The 17,695-nt window shown below is 43.8% G+C and overlaps 1 protein-coding gene across 1 annotated transcript in view; it reads right to left on the bottom strand.

Annotated features, from left to right (window-relative positions):
* plxnb2b (plexin b2b) overlaps positions 1–13,825 on the bottom strand; it is a 116,254-nt gene extending 102,429 nt beyond the window's left edge. The window contains 1 exon segment of the mRNA XM_018675978.2: positions 13,250–13,825. The gene's annotated coding sequence lies outside the window, so the exon portion shown is untranslated.
* Between the last annotated feature and the right edge of the window lie 3,870 nt (positions 13,826–17,695).

Genomic DNA, 17,695 nt, shown 5'->3' with positions numbered 1-17,695 from the left:
CGGGCAGAACACAACATTTTCAAAGGCGTAGAAGGACTTGAACCGTGGTGAAGAGTGCTAGGCAGCTGTTTCATTCAGGCCCTCTGATAACAACCCCCTGTCCAGATTGGCTACTGCAAACAGGGCAGGGGACCCGCAAGGCAGCACAAATACAAATCACTTCTTCGATAGTCTATACTGAGCTAAGCAAAAAGTAGTGCTCTGGCATTCTCTCATTCATTTCTTAGCTGATCAAGCCTCTTGTGGTTCATGTGTGCTGCTATAATGAATTTTAATGTGCTGGTGTGCATTTAGATTAATGTGCATCCTTACAAAAGAGCTTATGACAGTATGGTTAATAAGCAGAAAACACTTTAGCTATCAGGAAGAGGCAGCAGTATGAACAGACAAAGATCTAGCTAATGGCCCTAGCCATATCATTTACCGTACAGCTAGCCAGATGCAGGATCACACACTGGCTCCAAAGACAAGGAAAAAGGGACACTTTCATTACTTAAGAGATAACATCCTAAGAATACTTTCTAAGGGATGAATCTTTGCTTTCATTCAACCCCCACAATGAATACACAAACAACTAGCACATCAATAATGAGTGTAGGAAATGAAAAGTCAGGCTTATTTAATTCTCTTTTTCCACTTAGTGCTTGGATATAACCACCAAACAAAGCTTATGAGCAATGTGACTAACGGATGGAAGGCACAGGCACTTAACCCCGACAGCGCATGCCTTTTACTTTGTGTTACGTTTTGCAAAAAAAAAAAAAAAAACCCTTGGCAATGCAACGCTCATTTCAATTATAAATCGGTGCAACAAAAAAGCAATTTAAAATGCCATGTGGCTGTGAGTGGTGCTTGATCTTAACAATCAGTCACAGATGCAAGTGGACTGTGCTCTGCTGGCCCACCTATCACATACTGACCATTGCAATCACCAAAAACAACAAGCCTTTACATCTGTGACTGCGGCTCAGTCCCATTAAAAACCCATCACACCCACTGTCGCCACGCTACGCTTACTGCACACAAAACCCATTGCTATAATTGGTTCCACTGCACCCTTTACCCACTCTGGACGGGCCAACCAGCAAATGCAAACAACTCTGCAGCAACTGGAAGAGAACCAAACTCTGGTTGTGTCTTAGTCAAAATCAAGCATGACAAATTATTTTCAAACACGAGTAAGAAGAGAAAACATGAGGACTGCTTCGATAAGACAAGAGAAAAGTGTGGGATAAAAAGAAAAAGAAAAGTGATGAGATGAAACAAAACATTGTTCACTGTCTGCTAAGAGAGGGTGAGGGCAATGACAGTGTGACTCTGGGCTTTTGGCACACCTCCAGATGACAATACATACACACTCCATCACCCTAAACAAACAGACACAGAAAGGTGCAGTTATGAAGCGGATCTGTTGTTTCACAGCGACCGCAGTGAGGGCCACAACCATGTCATTACCCCAGCCAGCGAAGAAGAGGAACCCCGGAGCCTGGTATTCTGATACTCGCGGGAGACTGGAGAGAGTGTTTGTGTGAGGGTGTTTGACAACGAGGAGAAGATAAACAGAAGAAACAGAGTTAAACTGTGAATGTGTACGAAAGCGTGACTGAATCAAGTGTGTGTGTGCATGCAGGTGACTGTGTGCCGTCAGCGCTCAACTCCAGTTTGAGCAGGAGCGCTGTGGAGATGTTTGTCATACCACAGTGAGGAGCGTGTCTGGACTGGGATGAGACTGAAAGAAAATGTTAGGAGGCCCCTAAGGCTCTCTGAAGGAAAACACACTGCCTTCTCTCTTCAACAGAACACACTCAAAGACTGACTCGCAACCCCGTGATTTTAAAGGAAGGGGGAAGCTTAATAGTAGAAAAAAGAAATCACAAATGAGAGCAGAGGGCAGGAGGGGGAGTTATTTAAAAGACAGGGGCGGGTGATTTATAAGCAAAACATAACTAATTATCACCAGTGATAGACAATAGAAACTCACAATCAGTCATAATTGTTTCTCGGTGTGACATGACTGCAGATAAAGGAAAACTATAATTGATATTCTGAACTGACTTTTGTTAATTAAAACACTGATTATTCTGCTAAACAGACTTCGACAACCAGAGGCGCAGTACTGCCCTTTAGAAAAGGCACTTGCACAGCGTTAAACTGAAATTCCTTTGAGGCCTCAGTTTTTGGCAGTGCGCTGATGTCAGGGGATCAGGACGTCCAATGATATGTAAACAAACACAAAAATGGGAGAGCGGTTTGCATATGAAACAATCCTCAAACCAAGCACTTTTATTTATTTTCTCCAATAAATGTCACGCTTTATTAATTGACTGAGCCCGGGAGGGATAGAGACTGGAACGGCGGAGAGGCAGTGGAGGCTACCGAAGCAGTGTGTGGACTACTGTGATTTCACCCCTCTGCTCTTAGGGCGACACTGATGCCCAAACCTTATACCAACAGACATAAAACCTCAACTCGGACAAACTCTGTATAGCAACAAAAATAAGCCTCAAAAATGATCCAAATCCTCCTGTAGGAAAAAGAAAAAAAACTGCCCTGTAATTACTACAGCATATCTGAGGACTGAAGGGTTTGTGGATTAGAAAGGTTGGACACTGCACAAAAGGGGACCTTGGCTTACTAAGAGCCAGGTCTGGGCTTATAGGCGAGGCGGCTGAGGACACTGCGCTTAATGGAAGTGACAGTCAGCAGATACACACCAGTCCTCTCCACAATCGCTCCCACCACCTCTTCCTCCTCTGACAGGCCCAGAAAAGAAAAGGAAAATAAAAAAAACAAAACAAAAAAACACACACACTTTCCCCCTTTCTACTGATTACATACAATACACTCTAGCATAACAGGAGAGAGGAAGGGTAGGTGAGGGGTTGGAGTGAGGGAGAAGGGGGAGTGAATAGCCAGGGAGTGCTGCCAGGGCCTACTTTTAGATAGCGTGGTTATCAGTGAAAGAAGGAGAGAGAGAGAAACAAAGAGGAAGTTTACTGGCGTTGTTTTATCTGGAAGGGCATTAAACTGAGAGGCTCACAGGGGACGAGACAGCGAGAGTAAAGAAAAAGACCATTCAGAGGAAAAAGGAGAAACTGTCCAAAGTCAGGCAACCTTCAGAAGTGTCCTGTCTCTCTAACTCACAGTCACACACGCACACACTTTGCCCTTGGCTGAAAGTCATCCCTGGTTCATGGTTGCTGGCTTTGATAGGAGTCTGGGCCCTGGAACGAGTTACTAACGACCCAGAAAGCTGCTTGTCGGGCTATTGGTGCAGCTTGATATGCAGCGAGAGAGGCTGTCACTGGGATGGAAACTGAATGTGGCCTTTGATAAAACACTCAAAGAGGGATAAAAACAGAACTGGAAGTAGGCAGCCCATTAGGCTGTGAGAGAAAAGTCGGGTAGATAGGGAGGGCCAGACGACGGTGACTAGGGGTAAATCCGTGTCCCTGTGTGCCGTCCTTGACCCTGGGAGATGGTGAGGCTTGCGGTGAGAAAGAGTGTTTGGCACACCAACCCCCCAGGTGCGGGCTGGAGAGGGATGAGAGGCATGTTGATGAAGGGACACCCCCCCACCACCACCACCACCTCAGAACACAGCACCCAGGCAGCCCGCCGGAGCCCACTAATCAGAGAACTTAGCCACTGACCTCTCCACAGGCTCTATACCTTTTAATGAGATCCATGCCTTTGATTCGTCTAGCTGCCTGGAGAGAGAGACAGATCATGCATAAGCTTAGACAGATAGACACACACACACGTCAACTTTGCCAACTGTAGACGGACACATTTACATCCACACGCAGCTGTAGACACAAAGACACGAGAGATGTACACAGCTGAAATAATGAACACACTGTAATCCACAGTGGCCAAGGGCTCTCATGCATGTACACACATGCACAGGGGAAGTGGATACACAGCCACGGACCAGAGCAAGCACTGCCTGAGAACCAACTACCACCAACTAATCAGCACACACAACAACACACAGAATCGCATGGACGTAAGCTTAGCCCAGCTCAAGGACACAACACCCGCCTTGTTAAGAGAAGGCCGAGGGAGGTGCAGGTGAGATTGGATCCAGACATGCTTGCTCACAGATAGAATTGAATTATTGATCAGCGAACAGATTGTGTTATGAGGAATTCATGGATCCATGCTTGTGCTGTCCAGCTCCCTCAGGGTGAAAGACAGACTGTGTGTGGACTTACTGTACATGTATACATTTGTGTACTGTATCTGTGTGGTGCGTATGTGTGTGTGTGTTTGTGTGTGTGTGTGTGTGCACATGTGCACTGGGGAAGCCATGGGGAAGCAGGCTACCCTGGTCAAAGTCCGAATTATTTTCTGTGGGCGAAGTGGGCAGTGTGAGCTCGCACTAGACAAGACAGAGCAAACAGTGAATCGATCAAGCTGGCTGGGGTGATGCATACAGAAGGAAGGCCTCACCCTAGCTGCGCTGAGAGGGCTTTAACTGCTCACACACTGAGTGGCTTTTTCATTGGCACTCAGGCAACAGCACAATCCTCAGCTCTTAATACCACCAATGGAAAGAGAGGAAATGGGATTTTTATTTGTCTGAGCTCCACGGGTGGTCTGCTGCTGCTAATAATGCATTGAAATACAGGGCCTTGCTTAGCTTGGATTGTGTTGCTAACATCAACGCCAGCCAACATGAGGTGCATGCCATTAGACAAAGGTGTGCCTGTATTCTGTCATGGGGCTGTAGCACCTAAAAGCCCACTTTAACCCAGTCACCTTTCAACACTTCCCCAGTATAAGTAACTGGACGGTGTGACAGATTGTTTTTTGCACCGCATCACTTTTTCCAAGGCTTAACCTGGTTCTTCAGCAAAGTCAGTCAGAAGCCAGGTCACACTGCTCTATACCCGAGCTTCTTACAGTAACATAAAAACAGTAAAAACAGCCTTATGCTTGCAGGCTGTGGACACAAACGTGTGTGGCCAGGATTTAAATGTGGCAAGGCATAACAAAGATCCTGTGGATCACAGCTCTGCCGCATTGATGAATCACCAAATCACTTTAATCCGGTCTAATCAGATTTCCCAAAATGAAAAAAAAAAAAACTAAAAACATTTTAGTATTACACCATACTTAATAATCTCACTATTTTTTGGTGATTAGGAGTTGTTTTGTTTATATCTTATGTGCAGAACAGATGTGTGGATTTAGCATGCTGCTCAAGGGGGATAATGTTTTGTCTTCACGTCGGAAGGTGGAGAGACACATAAGAACCCAATGGGACCAAGATGTGAGTTCATTTTTTCCATTACCCAAAGAGGGGACCAACTCCATATGACTAATTAAACAACAGACACAGAGGAATGCATGATGACATCCTGACGGCAGACAAAAACAGTGACTGGAAGTGAAACAGAACAGAACCTGGTTAAAAATAAAATCACTGGCTAAGGGAGAAGGAGGAGGAGTAGGAGAGACATGTCAGTGGAAGTGTATTGTAGATCTCGGCGGGAAGGACTACAGAGAGATCTTAATGGAAGTCTGGAGTGGTGGATAAATGGCTACTCTGGCCCGGTCGTGCCGCCAGTCGGCACTGGTCCACCAGTAAACAAGCAACACCACACTGACATGGCCTCTTACACCCCACTTTGCTTCAATCTGTTATTGGAATGCTGCACATTTCTACTCCATGTCCAATTGAAATGGGATGAGAGTAGAGGGGGGAAAATGTCTCCTGGTGAGACTTGTGTGATTTGGGGATCCAATTTGGCAGCGTGTTTTCTGTAAACATTGTAACTGCAGCTTGTTGTCAGAGAACGCACTAGCGAGCGGCATTAGGTTGTTTGCTGCTGTGTGTGCGCGCGTGTGTGTGTGTGTGGTGGGGGGGGGGGGGGGGGAGTGAAAGAGACGAGGGCTTGGTAATAAGGTTCTCTAACCCCAGCAGCAGATCTACTCAGCCTAATGACTACAATTAAAGAGCCCTGCTCCACAGAGGGATCAATGATGTGGGATCTGCTCAGACGTAGAATAGACGTAGCTACAGCAGGAAGCAACCACAGGGCTGAGCTTAAAAACTTACAGCCCGGGCAAATGGGAGGTTAGCATGTGTTATGAGGGCTTGTAAATATTTAGGCTTTCTTACAGGGGCATGTGGCTGTGACTCTGATGTCATTTCTGCTAGGCCTGTCATTTGCTTTAGTTAGAGGCTGAAAACCCAGTGTGGAGCGACTGTAAACACAGATCTGTGAAAAAGGGGAATACTGGGAAACAGAGTGTTGGAGGACAAAAATAAACTGTGCAAGACGTGCAAGTTATCTGCATGACCATCACATGGCTGACCAGCTGTATACAGATTAGGGAAGAGAATGGGGAGGGTAGAAAAATGCAGATGCCACGTCTATGTGATTTGCAGACACCAGCATAAAATTTCGAACAACTTCCTTTTTCATCGAAAAAAGTTGAAGGGGGAAACTAAAAACTGGGCAGCTTCGAGGCTGCCCAGATGAGTCAGTGAGGAATAATGCATGTCATCACGGCTGCGTGAATAGGAGAGTGAGGCTGGGGGGCAAGCACAGGCACCCAAGACATAGAGCTATGATGACACCTCCACAGATCTGCATTTCAGAAGACAGCTCTTAGCCCCAGGCAGGTTTGAAGCACCAGGATTAATATCCACGTAGACTACAGACACACTGAGTAAGAAAAGACAAAGAAGAGAGTTGGAAAAAAAAAGATTCAACAGAAAAAAAAGTTATGGAGCACAGGAGAGTGAATAAAGACAGACTCTGTTCAGAAAAGTATTTTTAGAGTAGTTAAGATAAACAGGAAGTTATAAACACGAGGGCAGTGGGTATGTCCACACTGCTCTGGTACTAAGGTCATGGTTGACTTATCAGGCATAGCTCACATTCCTGTAGATCACCACCACCAAGCCTCAGAGGTGTACACTTCTGCAGATCTGCCTCTAGTCCACAACAATGCCCCAACTGAACAAGGTCAATGCCAAAGTAAAGGCCTGAGTCATACTAATGCCCTTTATGAGTATGCTTTACAAAAAAGGCAGGCAACAAATCGTGACAAAGCTCAGCACCAGAATTCATTATTTTTTCTGTTTTATTACATATTTGCCATTTATGCTGCTGTCTTTATTGCAGATTTTATTTGTTTTTGTGCTTATATTCGACTCTTCTTTTTCCCCACTGAGCCTTTGTGCTGCTGCACTGGGCATCTAATTTCCCCATGGGGATGAATAAAAAACTTTAACTTATCTTCAAAAACATTACTGTTAGCTTAGAAAACCCCACCTCAGACATTAGCAACCACAAATTTTAGAGACCGGTGGTCACTTCAAAATGTCAGTCGCTAAGGTTAAGGCCCTATCTCTGGCAGTATTATTACTGCTGCTGAGACTACTGCCACGGTAAAACGGTCAGTCAGTGTACAGATGAGAAGCAACAGAGCCAGTGGCATTTAACTAGAGTCTCAGTAACTTTAACAATTGCTGTATGAACAGATTTTAATAGGTCCCTCTTGGATCATGGGCTACTGAAAGGCCACGATACCCAGCTCATTTAACACAGACAAGGACATGATACTGACAAAGAAAGGATTTCGTTTTTCGTATTATCATTTCATTGTGAACTGTAATGAAGGCAGACAATCTTGTCTACATTCTGTATTATCCCACCTTTATCTGTGTGCTGTCGAGGACATAAACACACATGAAAAGGCCAGTGTTTGTGCAATGTGTTCTTCAGTTACATGTGACTCCCTCACAGTGTCATTTCATCCATTCAGCATTAGATTTCATTTTGAAGGAAGTGACCAACAGCAATCGAGTTTTAAAGGAAGAGCACAGGTAAGGATGAAGAGCGTTCTCATCTTTCCACCTCAAGAACTTGCCTGACTTTGAATTTTGATTGAAACAGACAACCAAGAGACAGACACCCAACCTCCAGCAGTGCTGCCACCCCCATGTCCACTTCCAGCTGCCAGCAATTTCAGCAGATGCCAGCGATAATAAGGACAGCATATGTTTCCTCAAGATGTAATGCTGCTACTGCTATTTTAGACCATATTCTGCCTACAGATTTTATATTAGGGTCTTGAAATGTCATTAAAATGTAATTCTGAGGTTCTTTTATTTTAAGACACTTAAAAATATGAAGTTAAAAATAATAAATGAAAATCAAACAAAAATGAGGCGCAAATGCAACACACCTGTTATATTTTGATCTAATTTAAGTAAACATTATAAATTTTTTAACACACACATACCTGGCAGGTTACCTAGAAATATTTCCCTGTATGTATAAATATATAAATAAATAGCTGTCTCTAGCCATATGGAAATTAGGGCAGTAATCACTGTGATTTTCATATTTTTCCAATTATTGCTCATGGCAACGTGTATTGGTAACAAAATTAAGTGTATATGTATTTTTTAACTCTATCTGTTATATTAAGGCTTTTCAGAGTCGCTCTCAGCAAGTGAGTTTCCCAAATCTAGTGGGATCATTCATCTCTTCAATAAAGTTACACTTGCACAGACCATCCCTCTATGTCTTCCTTGGTTTGCCACATTATCTTCCCCCTTTCCTCTCTCTCAGGTTGTTGTGACCTTCATCTCCAGCTGCTGCCAGTGCGCTGACCCTTCATGCATCTGTCACCCACCAGTCCTGGCTGAGGCCCACATTCAGTACTTCATAATTAATCGCCTCAGTGTACATGCAAAAAAAAAAAAAATACCAATACTCGATGGCAACTACCAAACTAACATAAACCAGCTGGACGTCATATCAACTGTAAAGCAGAGGTGATAATTAAAAACGATCTTGGCGGGAGTAAATTAGTCAGTTTGAGGATTAACTGTGAAATGACTCACACGGATAAAAATGAATTGCACTCTCCAGGTTCCCTCACTAGGATTAAATGGCACTCAACACTCAAGAACAAAAAGCACAGTGAAAATACATTACAGGTGGAATAAGTGGCTCTACACACAGTTTCCATTATTCCTCAGCTACTGTAAGCCTAAGTCCATTTCAAAACCCAAATCTCTCTGAGAAAGATATATCAGCCAGCTGCCAAGTCCTGCACAGACACCCTCAATTTGCACAGAAATGAGGCATCGTCTCATCTTCGATACGTTAAAGTCTGAGAGATCTTTGAATCGTCTTTTCATCATAAAGCGCAGGAGCTGGACTAAACATCACCCGTCACATTATGCTGATTGAAGCAGGCAAGACCAACTTCCCTCTGAAGTATTTAAATGGATAGCATTTTGATAGTAATACTTGCCAGGCTCAATTACCAAAGCAAAAAGTAAATTAGCTTCCTGCTCTCTTTTCTCCTGCCAATACAAGCCTGGAGAAGAAAGCATGTGACTAAGATTTCCTGGGGTAGGAATCAAGGTGACCATCACTCTCATCATTGCAGATAAGTTTTCAGATACCTAATTTTTTGGTGTCAGGCTAAAATGCCTGGCTGGGTGTGAACTTTTGCCAGTGGACTGAGTAGGTGGGCTGTTTGACATGCCTCCAGTGAGCAGGTATAGCATCAAAAGCCTCTGCGATACTATGTGTCTGTGTCAGCCTGTCAGTTCAGCTGCCATGGGGAAGTGGGTAAGAGGGAGGGAGACTGAGGCAGATGTCTGTATTGTGTATCCATCACTGGCGTTCAGACCGCAGCTATGCAACCTCAAGGCTGCTGACAGCCAACACCACTGTTGTTCCCAAAATGCCTTTTGAACAGAAATGGAGATCATGTTTTCCTCTGGGCTAACTCTTTTCAAACAGCCACCTACCTCTCTAAACCTCATATCACATCAACCGTCTCCCCTCTCTTTTTTTTTTTTTTTTTTTTTTTTTAATATTAGGATGTCTTGGTTCTCGTGCAGAACACCCTGCCCACAACCTCTCAACCAAGCAATTAAGGCAGCTCCCTTCCCCACGTGAATCATTTATCTCTTTCAGGAGAGTGAACATGTTTACAATATTCATCATGTTCCTCTTACTCACGCTCCAAGCACTGAGAGAGTGGGGAATAGTCACAACGGTTAAAAGGTAGAGGTGAGGGCGTAAGAAAAGCAGAGCAGGCAGGCAGCGGCAGCATGAGTTGGCAGTGGTGTGAAGAAGAAAGTAAGCCACGATGGGTTGAGCGCACGGTGTGGTTGGTCATGGACAGGGGATGAAAGACGGTGTGGGTTGAGAAAGTGTCAAGGTTGTTTTAGAGGTAAAAGTACACCCTGCTGAGCTGAACTTGACCATAATGATCTGGGGCTGAAGTATTTGGCTTGGAAGCCTGCTGACAGACCCAAGTTAAACCCTGGATTGCAGTGAACTGAAAGCTGCATGAGGTGGTGGGCTGGTGGCAGGGAGGGAAGCAGCTGTCAAGCTGCTATCTCCTGCCACACAGCCCATCTCATATCCTGCTGCTGGGGGAGTAAGCATGAGAATTAGCATGATCACACCTCGTAGTTCTGTTTTACGTTGGCTTTGTTATCTCTGATCTCGAGCGCATAGGAAAAGGAGAGGTGTTGAGTGGAAAGGATGGCGAGGGTTTGGTGTGTGAAACACAAACAACGCCACATTGGAGAAAGGGGGTTGGGGTAAAGAAAAGAAAGCTTGAAGGGGATAGTTTAGGGACAAGGCCATGAAGTCCAAGGGCATGGGTGTCAGCTGTAAAACCCAGCGGAGATAAGATCAGAAATCCACCTCAGCATGACGTCCCTTCATCACAGGATAATCCTCAGACATGAAAAGACGAGCCAATCTCCAATCTGAAGGAAATCTCTATTCCCCAGATTCTTCAGCTGTCTGATGCCAAGCTGACACACCCTTCACGCATCTGCCCATCGGCTCCCTGAAGCGTATGTGTACCTTAGATAAGCAAGAGGAACAAGGTAATGCATATGGGTCGTTCTCATGTGCACCACACCTTTTTTATGACCAGTAAGTTTACAAAGTCCATTCTGGAGAGCAATGTTGGTTGGTTGTCAGCCTTTTAAACTGAAAGTAGGTCTGACAGACGGAGCAGTACGATAATGATTTTGATTGCATCCTGTTTTTAGTGGGGAGAGGAAAAAAAGGAAACTAACTTGTCATTTGAAATGAGCCACTTGCAATGAACTAGCAGCATACATCATACTGTTCATGTATCAGTTAGTTTAGTGCTGTTTTCCTGTTTGTAGGCTGCAGACAGGAGGCATGGGATTGCTTGTCGCTTACGAGGATTAAGGTTTTATTTTCAAAATGAAAATGACAGAAGTCAGTAATCCAACACAAAGGAAACAAAAGAGACTGGGGATAGGTTCAAATTCATTTGACCTCAAAAATATTGCAGCACTCTCTAAAATGTGGTGCATGCTTCCAGGAGACCACATGGTTAAAAAGTATCTGAGAAATCAGTGTAACACTAAAAAGGACAGGATGAACTCTGGCTTACCCATAACATGTAGGAGCTTAACAGCTGAGTGCTCACTGGACAATAATCCACTACCTCCGTTTCTCAGTTGGTCAGAGGCTATTTTGCTAGATCCAAAAATACTCAGAGTGGATCTCACCGCAAAGTTTCATTTCCAGAGCCGGCGGCCTATTACCAAAAAAAGGAGAAAAAAAGTGGGGGACTCATGGAAATGCCTGCTTTGATTGTTATTTTCTCTGTTCCCTTGTATTACAGGGTATGAGCTTGCTTTTTGGGGACTGTTTTGCAGAATTCTCAAACACTAACATGACCCGAATGAGAAATGTTTCCTATTTGCTTGCCCTGAAAAGAGCATCTATGAAGAAGAAGTGCGGTACGCTTGTCTTTTTCACCCTTGCGGGGAACAGGAGAAAACATTTATCACCACTCTCCTGTGCGGAGATAAGGTGTCTCTATTTATTCAGAGTGGAAGAGATAAACCCTGAATGAAGCATTGTGGGGCACAGAGGAAGAGAGAGAGAGAGAGAGAGAGAGAGAGAGAGAGAGAGAGAGAGAGAGGGATGGAAGAAAGAGTGAAAGGACAAGGAAGCAGCTTGGTTTTCAGTTGCTTGTGTGTGTCCATGTGAGCAGATGGCATCTATTGGAAAACCATCCCTGCTCAGTCAGGAGACTGGAGGCTGACCCCGTGCTCTAACCCCCTTCCAGCCACCACTACTACCACCAGCAGTCGTCCTTCCTGACTCCACGTGCCCCCTGCCCGCACTAATCCATTCCCACTATGAGACGGTTTGTATAATCTTATTTAATAGGAATAATCCCCGGGAGATGGAGCATCCTAAGTACAGTAGGTCTGTGCACAAGGGGGCCGGAAGACGGCAGAGGGCTGCGAATAAAAGGACGATTTAGAAAGACAACAAGGCAATACAGTGGTCTGTTGAGGGCCGCGCCAGGGACTGAGAGACACAGACTGACAGAACTGCTCAGGAGATTCAACAGGGACATGAATAGTGCTTCTGTCTTCTTGTTCCCCACACGAGAGACAAGACAGAGAAGAAGGGGGGTTAAAAAAAAAAAGGAAAAAGAAAAACAAACAGGAGCCAATGCTCACCACTACTTCAGTCTTCTCAGCTGTTGATGTACAGCCTACTGTCCAGAGGTGAGGAACACAGTTCACGTGCCCATTTCTCACTGAAATTGCCTGTGTACAGGGACAGACGGCTCCTTGTGAGGTGACTGGGCAGATGCTGTGGCTGCAATGTTCCTGAGATAAAATGCATGGTTTAGAAGGAGAACATGTCTACAGGAGCTTTTTTTTCCTCCCCCCTCCAACCCCCTCACATCTGTTGAGTTTAATAGTGGAGCAAGTTTGCACACCCAGGCACGCATGACTACAACCATGAAGCGTTTCACTGACACATTTCATCATTTCTGTACAGCAACACTACTCTGGGTGTTATCTAAACTGTTTAAGAGAGCTACAGTCTTCCCAAACGTTCATTTCATTCATGATTATTGTGCTTCAGTTGTTCATAGAGCATCAGTGTTTGCAGCTCATATGCAAGACATATCTAGAAAATACAAAACCTCGGAACTGCACAATAAAACACGATTCATGAAACAGTAACATGTACAGAGCAACGGTGTCATTTGAGGGTAAGTAACGGCGTTTCTGGGTACGGGTTTCCGCTTCCATTCCATATCGACAGGGCGTATAAAAGGCTATCAAAACTTGGTACCCATATTTACTAAGGTGTGAAATTGATAGTACGGTTAACACGCTTAAGTAAACAGTCCCAGCCCCACTTTGACGGGATGCACCAGCTTCCCCGAAACTCACCTTGGAGGAAAAAGAGCGAAGAGAGTAGTTGCACAAACGCGAACAGTCCAGATACTGAAGAACACCCCCCTGATGAAATTACATATAAAAAAGAAATAAGTCCGAAAGCAAGTTCACATTTTACTCTCCTCACACGTCCTGTGTGGAGGGGTTTCAGAAAGGCACTATTCCGTAGAAAAAGACGGGCTACTTGGTTGACCGAATTGTCAATTCCTGTTGAAAGGCGACACGGCAACTCTTCAACAAAAGAGTCTCTGGTTAGGATATCGGGGACTTTCTCCACGCCCAGGTGCCGAGTCACATGGTAATCTCCAGGTGTGTGTGTGTGTGTGTCTCCAGGAGCCGCGGCTCAGTTGGCAGGGACACACCTGTGGGATCCGATCACGCTTTGACTGTCATCGCGTTTGAAAATCGGGAGGTTGTACTGAGGGAGGAGAGAGGAGGAAGGCAGGCAGGGAGGGAGAGAGGGAGGAGGGAGAGAGAGAAGCGCGCTCTGAAGGAGGACCGACGCGAACGGGTACGGAGAGAGGAATTATCCCCCTCCTCCTCCTCCTCTCCCACTGCTCCGCTCTCACCGCCGGCAAAGCCCCTGTGTGTGTGTGTGTGCGCGCGCGCGCGCGCGTGTGTGTGGAGACAACAAGCGGCAAGTAGTAGAAGAGAAGGGAGAAAATGGGAACAAGTTGTGTCGTCTGTTCGCCGACGCACCGAAATATTTCCGCGGGCGGTGGAAGCGGTGTGATTCCCAAAGTGTGGTCCGGATCCGACGGAAGACTTTAGGGGCGGTTCTAGGTCACAACTAGGCAAAATAAGGAATATTCACAATCGTTTAGGTTTCACGGACGTTCCCGCCCCATCTACAGTAGACTATATATACAGTTACATAATTCTGTCAAGTCATACCATAACAACTGAGGATGTGTTCCCCATTTTCTTGGAAAAAAGCCCTATGGAAGATAAGGATACAGTTCCATGAAATATCACGTCTGTTAACTTGTTGATCCATGGTGAGTTTAAGTAGGAAAAGCATAAAAGGTCAGTTCACCCAAACAACAAAAGTAACATTTTTAAACTCACCCTGTGGGATACAGATAGCAGTGTCTATTTGCAGACAGTTTAGAAATAAATGCTGCTGAGCTGAGACATTTGCCACCACAGACATTTTGACTTCTCATAGTGTGAAAGACACAGGTGTTAATAATATTAACAATGGCTCTGTTCTATTCAAGTGTCCCTCCAAGTTAAGACAGCGTGGCAGTGAGCCAGCATCCGTGATGCAAAGGCCAAGAAACCAAAGGAGCTAAATGGAACCCAGCCAGCATAACCTTTATTATTTACACCAGTGCTTCTCCAGCTTTGACAAAATGTCCATTGTGGAAAAAAGCTGTGGAGGCACAGGGCTGTAGAAATACAGGGAGCATGAATCTAAACCCAGATGCCAAACACAAATAAGTACAAATAATCATGCCCTTATGATGAGGGGTATTCATGTCTAACCGGTGTGTATAATTGTAGAGCATAAATTCCTGCTCAGGTCTGTAGCTCCACCTTCCCGCAAACAATTACGAGGACATGACCCCACCGTCCAAGTAGCTACAGCCATTTCGTTGTAGGTGCTCACAACACATGTCTACACAGAAACAATCTCATGTTTACGCAGGATAATCATCAGCCATCACCGTAGACAGCTTTTTATCTTATGCTGCCTTTGATTCTCAGGGGAAACTGTAGACAGGATGGTTTGTCATTTATCCAGACAAAGACATGTTGCTGTTGAGTTTTTTAAATGTCATTCCTTTATCCTTTGAGCAACACCACCAAGTTTCCATTCACATTCATTGTATTGGGGTGGCAGCAGAAGCCTTAGGAGCCATTATCTTTAAAGCTTATAAAACCAGAACTTAAAACTGCATCGCAATGTATTTTGTTTTGCGTTAGCTGACTCTTTAAAGCTTCATTTTCTAAACTAATAGCGTTATCACCATAGTCTTTTCTTCATGTTGCATTGTTTGTGCTGTTATGATGATGCACAGTACAATCCAAATGATATTACACTGGTCTTTTCCTGTACCTTTAAAATGCAGGTTTCTTTTTAAATTGTGTAATTTATCTAAACGCCCACCAAGGGACAATAATTGTAAATAAGCTGTCACTATAAGCTCCATGTGCAACACATTTGTTATATTTTAAGTGACTGAATGTAATTGCACTTTCTCTGTCAATTAAACAACTAAATAAAACATAAATAAACCATTGGTATTTCATGCAAATGAACACAGATTAGTGTGGAAAGGGAATTTCAAAAGGAACCACTCCTCAGTTATTTATATTTCACTGAGCCCCATTTGACTATGTCCTTACAAGAGCTGTATTAGTAGTCATTATAACACAAATTACTGGTGTGCTCGCTGTACCTTGGCTGCTGAATCGTTAATCACAAGAAGTATAATTTTGCAGCTCTTAAAGCTAGCAAAGTTTTAGAAAGCGTGACATTCTTTCATATTCATGTGAATAAGTATCAACCTTTAAATCAAGCCATATGTTTTGGATTTTTTTTTTTTCTTAACACATTCATGCAGCAAGAGGCTAAAGGTTTCTTTGATTTCAGATATGGGCCATATGTGTGTAAGTACTACTCAAGCTTGATTGGCTCTATCATCATCCAAGAGGTTATATGAATAGCTTATTTTTGCCTTAGAGCCTAATATCAGATAGCGCCGCAATTTGGCAGTTTGTGAGTTTTGTGACTCTGTGTCATGCCTTGTTGTGTGGCTGGGTGTCAGGTTTGTTAGTGATTTATGGGCATGCAAATGAGGCTGTCTGTTTGGGGAGATGTGCTGCCTTTGCCCAGTGGGCCCTGGAGCGAAGACTCAAGACTGTGTGGGTGTGAGTCAGTCCCTAACTGCTGACACAGGCACAGAGCTGGCAGAGATTCACAGAGCAAGATGGGGAGATGGCCTTCACAGGTCCTCACGTTGACTGATGAGATCAAGGAGAAAGTAGGCCAAGCCAGACAAGTGTCAGGCAAACAGACACCCAGCGATAGAGTGAGAGAGACAAACACTCCCCTATCACAAATAGAGCTGGGATAGTGGAAAGTGGCGGGGTAGAGCCAGGTTGTTTTGGGTCTGAGTTCAATATGTCCAAACCTGTTTGTCTAAAGAGTAATGAGGCTGCTGAGTCTTGGAACATGCTAGCCCAGGGGATGTTGGTAGCCAGGAAAGGCCAAGTCCAGCTCTTTAAATTCACTAAAGTGGAATAGAAGTTCACTTTGTCCTACTAGATAGCCTGACTGCGATGACATTTTGATCAATGTGCCTATACCTTCCTGCAGCTCGCCTTTATGTTGCTTGAATAGTGATGATCTGTTATCATGCTGGTGTCAAACAGCACCATTTGTCATATAGTGTCCCTTAGCTGGTCCAAGCTGTAAAATGTTTGACTATCAACATATTATACAACCTAATTTATGGTACAGCATTTCAGTTGTCTATAATGATCTAGTGGTCATATCAGATTCCAGGTTCATAGTTAAGTCTGTTTGTCATGTAGTGAGACTGCCCTCTGTAGGCGGCAGCTTGTATTGCTTCATTAAGTAACAACCTCATTAACAAAGAGGGGGGTAACGCTTTCCTTTAAGTCCCTCTATTTAGCATTTAAAAAACATAAAATAAATGGTTCATAACATACTATAATGTGGCAATAAGGACAGGCAATAAGTACATATTTATATGTTTATTAATGTACAATGTATATATACAGTATATAAAGTGTTTTATGTATTGTCCATTCACTATCTGTTTATACACTGGCCTCCATTTATGGGAGCCCACAGGAGGAGTTGTTATATCTACTGCCAACTACATTACAGTGTGTTGCAAGCCATTTATTCAATATTCATATACTGATCATAAATGTTAAACAGGAGGACTTAAAGAAAAGTGTTTGCCAACAGGATTAACTTTTTATTATATATTTTATATCTACCTGTGTGTGCCGTAAACACAATGAAACCTGAGACACCAACACTACAATTAATAAATAGGTGTTACCACCCTTTGCAGCGCTTTTCTCGCATTTCTGTTACATTAAGCAGATATCTTTTCATAGTCGCATAGTAACAATATATTATACAATATATGTTATATGTATTGTACAGATGGTGTTGAGCCATCTTTGAATATTTTTTTGTGATTAAGTAAATAGTTTGCATTTTTGTAGATGCAGTTTGGAATTAATTATAAGCATATAAGTCCAATATAATAAGGAATTGTATGTGAGATAAGTAAATGGTTATTGAGGGCACGCATCATTAGCAAGTTCATTAGGAAACTGAGGCATATCTGAGCATCATCAGTAAGTCATCACCAATGCTATTACTGCAAAAGATGGCATATGTAGATATTTCACATAAGAGTTAAAGTAGGGTTACACTTTAGGAGGTAGTTT

This window comes from Lates calcarifer, linkage group LG10 (genome assembly GCF_001640805.2).
Source record: "Lates calcarifer isolate ASB-BC8 linkage group LG10, TLL_Latcal_v3, whole genome shotgun sequence".
NCBI classification, from domain to species: Eukaryota; Metazoa; Chordata; class Actinopteri; family Centropomidae; genus Lates; species Lates calcarifer.
This window is presented reverse-complemented; position numbering and strand designations above follow the sequence as displayed.